This window comes from Panulirus ornatus, chromosome 54 (genome assembly GCF_036320965.1).
Source record: "Panulirus ornatus isolate Po-2019 chromosome 54, ASM3632096v1, whole genome shotgun sequence".
NCBI classification, from domain to species: Eukaryota; Metazoa; Arthropoda; class Malacostraca; order Decapoda; family Palinuridae; genus Panulirus; species Panulirus ornatus.
In genome coordinates this window covers 7,478,772-7,488,951 of record NC_092277.1, presented here as the reverse complement: position 1 = coordinate 7,488,951, position 10,180 = coordinate 7,478,772, and positions in this window count along the sequence as shown.

Here is a 10,180-nt window from a genome sequence, read left to right as displayed (position 1 = left end):
CTAACAACCCCATCCATAAACAAATTAAACAACCATGGAGACATCACACACCCCTGCCGCAAACCTACATTCACTGAGAACCAATCACTTTCCTCTCTTCCTACACGTACACATGCCTTACATCCTCGATAAAAACTTTTCACTGCTTCTAACAACTTTCCTCCCACACCATATATTCTTAATACCTTCCACAGAGCATCTCTATCAACTCTATCATATGCCTTCTCCATATCCATAAATGCTACATACAAATCCATTTGCTTTTCTAAGTATTTCTCACATACATTCTTCAAAGCAAACACGTGATCCACACATCCTCTACCGCTTCTGAAACCACACTGCTCTTCCCCAATCTGATGCTCTGTACATGCCTTCACCTTCTCAATCAATACCCTCCCATATAATTTACCAGGAATACTCAACAAACTTATACCTCTGTAATTTGAGCACTCACTCTTATCCCCTTTGCCTTTGTACAATGGCACTATGCACCTATATGATACTATCAGGAATACTGTCTTCAAACATATCCTTTCTTTGCCTTGACAGACAAGATCCTCTCCTTCCACACAATCCTCAATGTACCCATGACTTAGCCCCCTCTCCTACCCTGAAACTTACTTCAGCCCCCAATGTTTCATCTACTGCCAACTCCAACCCCAAGTATCTAAAGCACTCCACTTCCTCTAGGTCCTCCCCATTCAGACCACTCTCAAACCATTCTGTCTATTTTCTTCCTGCACCCTATCACCTTGCTTCTGCTCACATTCACTCTCAACATTCTCCCAAATTGTCATGTGGAAGAAATAACCTTGCATAACTATGCCTTATTTTTTATATATATAACCCTAGGTTGATGAACTTATACCTCTGTAATTTGAGCACTCACTCTTATCCCCTTTGCCTTTGTACAATGGCACTATGCACGCATTCCGCCAATCCTCAGGCACCTCACCATGAGTCATACATACATTAAATAACCTTACCAACCTGTCAACAATACAGTCACCCCCTTTTTTAATAAATTCCACTGCAATACCATCCAAACCTGCTGCCTTGCCGGCTTTCATCTTCCGCAAAGCTTTTACTACCTCTTCTCTGTTTACCAAATCATTTTCCCTAACCCTCTCACTTTGCACACCACCTCGACCAAAACACCCTATATCTGCCACTCTATCATCAAACACATTCAACAAACCTTCAAAATACTCACTCCATCTCCTTCTCACATCACCACTACTTGTTATCACCTCCCCATTTGCGCCCTTCACTGAAGTTCCCATTTGCTCCCTTGTCTTACGCACTTTATTTACCGCCTTCCAGAACATCTTTTTATTCTCCCTAAAATTTAATGATACTCTCTCACCCCAACTCTCATTTGCCCTCTTTTTCACCTCTTGCACCTTTCTCTTGACCTCCTGTCTCTTTCTTTTATACATCTGCCACTCAATTGCATTTTTTCCCTGCAAAAATCGTCCAAATGCCTCTCTCTTCTCTTTCACTAATACTCTTACTTCTTCATCCCACCACTCACTACCCTTTCTAATCAACCCACCTCCCACTCTTCTCATGCCACAAGCATCTTTTGTGCAATCCATCACTGATTCCCTAAATACATCCCATTCCTCCCCCACTCCCCTTACTTCCATTGTTCTCACCTTTTTCCATTCTGTACTCAGTCTCTCCTGGTACTTCCTCACACAAGTCTCCTTCCCAAGCTCACTTACTCTCACCACCCTCTTCACCCCAACATTCACTCTTCTTTTCTGAAAACCCATACAAATCTTCACCTTAGCCTCCACAAGATAATGATCAGACATCCCTCCAGTTGCACCTCTCAGCACATTAACATCCAAAAGTCTCTCTTTCGCGCGCCTGTCAATTAACACGTAATCTAATAATGCTCTCAGGCCATCTCTCCTACTTACATAAGTATACTTATGTATATCTCGCTTTTTAAACCAGGTATACCAAATCATCAGTCCTTTTTCAGCACATAAATCTACAAGCTCTTCATCATTTTCATTTACAACACTGAACACCCCATGTATACCAATTATTCCCTCAACTGCCACATTACTCACTTTTGCATTCAAATCACCCATCACTATAACCCGGTCTCGTGCATCAAAACCACTAACACACTCATTCAGCTGCTCCCAAAACACTTGCCTCTCATGATCTTTCTTCTCATGCCCAGGTGCATATGCACCAATAATCACCCATCTCTCTCCATCAACTTTCAGTTTTACCCATATTAATCGAGAATTTACTTTCTTACATTCTATCACATACTCCCACAACTCCTGTTTCAGGAGTACTGCTACTCCTTCCCTTGCTCTTTACAGAGGTATAAGTTTGTTGAGTATTCCTGGTAAATTATATGGGAGGGTATTGATTGAGAGGGTGAAGGCATATACAGAGCATCAGATTGGGGAAGAGCAGTGTGGTTTCAGAAGTGGTAGAGGATGTGTGGATCAGGTGTTTGCTTTGAAGAATGTATGTGAGAAATACTTAGAAAAGCAAATGGATTTGTATGTAGCATTTATGGATCTGGAGAAGGCATATGATAGAGTTGATAGAGATGCTCTGTGGAAGGTATTAAGAATATATGGTGTGGGAGGCAAGTTGTTAGAAGCAGTGAAAAGTTTTTATCGAGGATGTAAGGCATGTGTACGTGTAGGAAGAGAGGAAAGTGATTAGTTCTCAGTGAATGTAGGTTTGCGGCAGGGGTGTGTGATGTCTCCATGGTTGTTTAATTTGTTTATGGATGGGGTTGTTAGGGAGGTGAATGCAAGAGTTTTGGAAAGAGGGGCAAGTATGAAGTCTGTTGGGGATGAGAGAGCTTGGGAAGTGAGTCAGTTGTTGTTCGCTGATGATACAGCGTTGGTGGCTGATTCATGTGAGAAACTGCAGAAGCTGGTGACTGAGTTTGGTAAAGTGTGTGAAAGAAGAAAGTTAAGAGTAAATGTAAATAAGAGCAAGGTTATTAGGTACAGTAGGGTTGAGGGTCAAGTCAATTGGGAGGTAAGTTTGAATGGAGAAAAACTGGAGGAAGTAAAGTGTTTTAGATATCTGGGAGTGGATCTGTCAGCGGATGGAACCATGGAAGCGGAAGTGGATCATAGGGTGGGGGAGGGGGCGAAAATTCTGGGAGCCTTGAAGAATGTGTGGAAGTCGAGAACATTATCTCGGAAAGCAAAAATGGGTATGTTTGAAGGAATAGTGGTTCCAACAATGTTGTATGGTTGCGAGGCGTGGGCTATGGATAGAGTTGTGCGCAGGAGGATGGATGTGCTGGAAATGAGATGTTTGAGGACAATGTGTGGTGTGAGGTGGTTTGATCGAGTAAGTAACGTAAGGGTAAGAGAGATGTGTGGAAATAAAAAGAGCGTGGTTGAGAGAGCAGAAGAGGGTGTTTTGAAATGGTTTGGGCACATGGAGAGAATGAGTGAGGAAAGATTGACCAAGAGGATATATGTGTCGGACGTGGAGGGAACGAGGAGAAGAGGGAGACCAAATTGGAGGTGGAAAGATGGAGTGAAAAAGATTTTGTGTGATCGGGGCCTGAACATGCAGGAGGGTGAAAGGAGGGCAAGGAATAGAGTGAATTGGATCGATGTGGTATACCGGGGTTGACGTGCTGTCAGTGGATTGAATCAAGGCATGTGAAGCGTCTGGGGTAAACCATGGAAAGCTGTGTAGGTATGTATATTTGCATGTGTGGACGTATGTATATACATGTGTATGGGGGTGGGTTGGGCCATTTCTTTCGTCTGTTTCCTTGCGCTACCTCGCAAACGCGGGAGACAGCGACAAAAAAAAAAAAAAAAAAAAAGTTGAAAATTTCAGTAAAAATTACCAGGAAAGGAATAGGACACTTTAAAAAAAAAAAAAACCTAAAATTTCCCTCCATAAATTGCTAGTCACTCCCACTCATAACACTGAATCTAACTAGAAAGTGTAATATACTATCCATAAATATATCCATGTCATTCACCACCAACATGCATGCACCTGTGTATGAAGGAAAAGGAGAGTGTAAAAATATGCAAAAGTCAAAGAAATATACAAAGCCTTCCATATTCTTCCCACTCACTTATCATTGTCATTCTTTCATACATGTTTGCCATTACACACATAAGTAAAGATGAACCAGGAACAGGTGAAAAATATGGCTGAATCTGCTCATATCCTCACTAGCTTTCATGTGTAATGCACCGAACCCAAAGCTCGCAATCCACAATCAGGACCCACAGATTTTTCCATGGTTTCCTGTGACAGCTTCATAGGTCTTGGTTCACCCCACAGAAAGCACATTATCCTTGGTGAAACAAGTTACTTATATTTTGCTCTATAACTTTCACATCTCACACTCTCCTGCATGTTTATGCCCCAAGCCTTCAAAACATATTTACTCCATTCTTCCACCTCCTCCTTGGTTTATCCCTTTCCCTTGTTCCTTCCACTTCTGACATACATACCCTCTTAGTCATCTTTTCCTCATTCATCCTCTCCATATGTTTAAACAATTTCAGCATAGCTTTTCAACTCGCTCATACATACTTCCCTTACCACCACGCTTCTTTCTTACCTTATTTCTTATTCAATCATATTACCGCACACCATTTACTGTCCTCAAACATTAATTTCCAACACATTCACCTTGTGCCTTACATTTTTGTCTAAAATCCACACCCCACATGAATACACCACTAACCTGATTACTTTAACATCAAACATACCAATCTTTATTCTTGAAGACAGTGGCATTTCTGTCCACATATTCCTCAATGCACCCTAATCCTTTGCCCCTCACCCACTCTATTAGCTCACTTCAGCTCCCATGGTTCCAATCACTGCCATATCCACTCCCACCAGGTGTCTAAAACACTCCACTTTCTTAATGTTTTCTCCAATCAAAATCGCACTCCATACAACCTTTCTTTATTCACTGCTAAACCTAATAACCTTGCTTTTATTCACATTTACTCTCACTTCTTCCTGTCAAACACTCTCCCATACTCAAACACTAGCATCTGCAGTCTTGAATCTGCCACCAGTGCAGTATTATTATCAAACAACAACTGACTCACCTCCCAGGCACCCCCACCCAGAACAGACTGCACACCTGCTCCCCTCTCCAAGATCCTTGCATTCACCTCCTTCACCACCCTACCCACAAACAGATTAAACAGTCATGGTGACATGACACACCTCTCCTACAGACCCATTTTCACTTTGAGTCACTCACCTTTTTCTCAACCTTTTCCTCTACAAGCCCTACTCACTGTTTCTATCAGCTTTCCTCAACGCTCCATATATATGTAGCATTGCCACAAACCCTCTCTCTCAAATGTATCATATGCTTTCTCCAAATATATATAACACATATGCAAATCCTTCTGTTTCTGTAAGTGTTTCTCACACACATTCTTCATAGCAAACATCTGATCACACATCTTTACAACTACTAAACCCACAATGTTCTTCCTTGGTCTAATGCACTGTGCATGCCACCACCACTTTTTCATACAACTCACCAATTATGCTAAACAAACTTATACCTCTGTGACTCAAACACCACCTTTGTCCCGCTTGACCAATCCTCAGGAACCTCACTGGGATTCATACTCATAATGAACATCCTAATGAATCAGTAACAACACTATTACTTCCTTTCTTAAGAAATTCAACACCAAACCATCCACTCCTGCCTTGCTGTATGAAAAGGAAGTACAAACTGGGGAGAAAAAATGTAAAAACCAAGAAAGAAACAACAAATCTCCATCTTCACTTCTTAACAAGAGTTATGAAATAAGCAAGACACACCTGCTTAATCTCTCAACAGCAGTGGGTCAGGCCAACTCAAAAGTATTCATACAACTTTTAGAGTATTTTTTGTTACTTTTAAATAATATCAACCGTTCAATGAGGGAATTTTTCTTTCACTATGGAAAAAGAACAAAGGAACAAATACCACTTTATGGTTTAAACTCCCCTGAAGCACAAACTCAGCTACTTCCAGATTGCAATCCTTTTTTCTTCATGTCTCTCACAACCAAGTGCATAAGTACTAAAAATCATCCACCTCTTATATTCTCCTTTCGTTCTAATCCTCTTTAATCCTGAACACAATTCCTTATATTCTTTAACGTAGTCTGACAGCTGATTCTTCATTAGAAAAGCCATCCCTCTTTAACATTTGCCCTCTCTCTTCAAACTCTAAACTTTAACACATAAACACAAGCAAAATATACCTTCTTTCCCTTCACTTGTCTTTCATTAAGAGCCAAAACATCCAGGTGAATGTCACCAAACAGAGCTCCTGTCTCACCTTTCTTTTCTTTCTAGTTACAATCATAGACATTAAGAGTTTCTATCCTGTGTCTTCAATGAAAAATCATCACTTAGCTCCTACCTGTAACAGGTTTTAAAGTGATAATACACCTCCCCAACTCCTATCCCTGTTCATCATCATCTATGATATGTAGGAGACATATGTAATGTTCTTACTTCCTTAAAAGGGGTGGTAGTGGAGTGCTGGAAATCCTCCCCTCCTCTTTTACTTTTCCAAAAGAAGGAAAAGAGACTGGGCTTAGTGAGGATTTTTCCCTCTGAGGCTCAGTCATCTGTTCTTCACACAACCACCCTAATGTGAGAAATGATGAATATGTATGAAAGAAAAAATACAAGGATGAGCATACATGTGTATATATATACAAGTATGCGAGTGGATGGGTCTTTTTCATGTTTCCTGGCGCTGCATCATTACCACAGGAAATCATGATCAAGTACAATAAATCAAAAATAAATGATATTTTATTTATTCCCTTCAGGATATCCTAACAAAGGGTGGCCATGGCACAACAGTTTCCACTTACCCCTGTCCTTACATGCCTCACTCATATACACCATTCCTCATGTTCTTCCACTATTTCTCTCCCTCCTGTATTCCTCAAGCCTATTTGCCCATGTCACAGGTGGTCTTCCACTTACACCGACCACTTTAATTGTACTATCATACACTCCACTTGTAAACTCCCAGTCTTGCATTCTTTCCACATGCCCAAACTACCTCAAAGTATTACATTTCACCCATTCTTTTATTTTATTATACTTTGTTGCTGTCTCCTGCGTTAGCGAGGAATTGCAAGGAAACAAATGAAAGAATGGCCCGACCCACCCACATACACATACATGCATGTCCACACATGCACATATACCTATCTATACATTTCCATGTATACATATATATACATACACAGACAAATACATATATACACAAGGAAACAAGTTTAAGTTTAGCATATACAGAAAACCCACCAATGTATGCTCATATATCCATTATTACTCATCTCAACATGACAGAGTTAAATTATCATCATTTCAATCTATGTTCCTTAGGACATTACGTATTTGCAGTACAGAGTTTATTGATGATGAGTTTGAGAAGATATATTCTATTGGATCTAAGTTAAAGTACCCTAGATCTTTCATTGATAAATTCCTTAAGTTAGCAAAGAAATCATTTTATAGAGTTGAGCCCAAACCTCCCAGTGACACCAAGAATCTTTTAGTTCTCCCTTTTAATAATAATTTCACTTTGCTTCCCATGTTGCTTAAATCCTTTAACGTAAATGTTGCCTTTAGCAACAATAATACTATAAAGAATATCAGGAATTCACCAGAAAATTCTCTTGGATGCATCTATAAAGTGCTTTGTGGAAACTATGATAAATTTTATGTTGGTCAGACTGGTAAGGATCTTTCTGTTAGACTTAAGCAACATAAATATAGTATAAGAATGGGACAAGAATCAAATGCCTTGTTTAATCACGTTAAAAACTATGATCATTGTATTGACTGGAGTAATGCCATCTCAGTTATTAACTCTATTACCAAAAGAAATATCATTGAACCTTTTATTATTAAATACACAACGAATTATAATCTTAATATTAGTGATGGTCTGTACAAATTAGATAACTTTATTGTTGATAAAATTTGTAAAATAAGTTTATGAACGCTCATTGTATGTTTTGGACAATCACGTTTACCAAATGGCATCCCTGACTTGTATTTCTCTCTTGTGTCTCCCCCGATGATGTGATTATTACACGAAAGTGCACTTGGGAACTTTTCATGTTTCATTTTCCCCGTGGACTCAAAGGAATAGACATATACATAATTCATACTTGCTACCCTTATTCATTCCCGTTGCCACCCCGCCACACATGAAATGACCCCCCTCCCTCCACAAACGTGCGAGGTAGCACTAGGAAAAGATAACAAAGGCCATATTCATTCACACTCAGTCTCTAGTTGTCATGTATAATGCACCAAAACCACAGCGCCCTACCCACATCCATGCCCCACAAAACTTTCCATGGTTTACCCCTGATGCTTCACATGCCCTGGTTCAGTCCATTGACAGCATGTCGACCCTGGTATACCACATCATTCCAATTCACTCTATTCCTTACACGCCTTTCACCCTCCTGCATGTTCAGGCCCCGATCACTCAAAATCTTTTTCACTCCATCTTTCCACCTCCAATTTGGTCTCCCACTTCTTGTTCCCTCCACCTCTGACACATATATCCTCTTGGTCAATCTTTCCTCACTCATTCTCTCCATGTGACCAAACCAATTCAAAACACCCTCTTCTGCTCTCTCAACCACACTCATTTTATTACCACACATCTATCTTACCCTTTCATTGCTTACTCGATCAAACCACCTCACACCTCAAACATCTCATTTCCAGCACATCCACCCTCCTCTGCACAACTCTATCTACAGCCCACGCCTCGCAACCATATAACATTGTTGGAACCACTATTCCTTCAAACATACCCATTTTTGCTTTCCAAGATAATGTTCTTGACTTCCACACATTCTTCAATGCTCCCAAAACTTTCACCCCCTCCCCCACTCTATGATTCACTTCCCCTTCCATGGTTCCATCCGCTGCCATACCCACACTCAAATATCTAAAACACTTCACTTCCTCAAGTTTTTTTCCATTCAAACTTACCTCCCAACTGACTTGTCCCTCAACCCTACTTTACCTAATAACCTTGCTCTTATTTACATTTACTCTCAGCTTTCTTCTTTCACACACTTTACCAAACTCAGTCACCAGCTTCTGCAGTTTATCACATGAATCAGCCACCAGGACTGTATCATCAGCGAACAACAATTGACTCACTTCCCAAGCCCTCTCATCCACAACAGACTGCATACTTGCCCCTCTTTCCAAAACTCTTGCATTCACCTCCATAACAACCCCATCAATAAACAAATTAAACAACCATGGAGACATCACACACCCCTGCTGCAAAGCTACATTCACTGAAAACCAATCACTTTCCTTTCTTCCTACGCATACACATGCCTTACATCCTCAGTAAAGACTTTTCACTGCTTCTAACAACTTGCCTCCCACACCATATATTCTTAATACCTTCCACAGAGCATCTCTATCAACTCTATCACATGCCTTTTCCAGATCCATAAATGCTACATACAAATCCGTTTGCTTTTCTAAGTATTTCTCACATACATTCTTCAGAGCAAACACCTAACCCACACATCCTCTACCACTTTTGAAACCACACTGCTCCTCCCCTATCTGATGCTCTGTACATGCCTTCACCCTCTCAATCAATACCCTCCCTTATAATTACCAGGAATACTCAACAAACTTATACCTCTGTAATTTGAGCACTCACTTTTATTCCCTTTGCCTTTGTACAATGGCACTATGCAAGCATTCTGCCAATCCTCAGGCACCTCACCATGAGTCATACTATTTTATTTTTATTTTGCTTTGTCGCTGTCTCCTGCGTTTGCGAGGTAGCACAAGGAAACGGACGAAAGAAATGGCCCAACCCACCCCCATACACAATGTATATACATACACGTCCACACACGCAAATATACATACCTATACATCTCAAAATACACATATATATACACACACAGACACATACATATATACCCATGCACACAATTCACACTGTCTGCCTTTATTCATTCCCATCGCCACCTCTCCACACATGGAATACCATCCCCCTTCCCCCTCATGTGTGCGAGGTAGCACTAGGAAAAGACAACAAAGGCCCCATTCATTCACACTCAGTCTCTAGCTGTCATGCAATAATGCCCAAAACCAC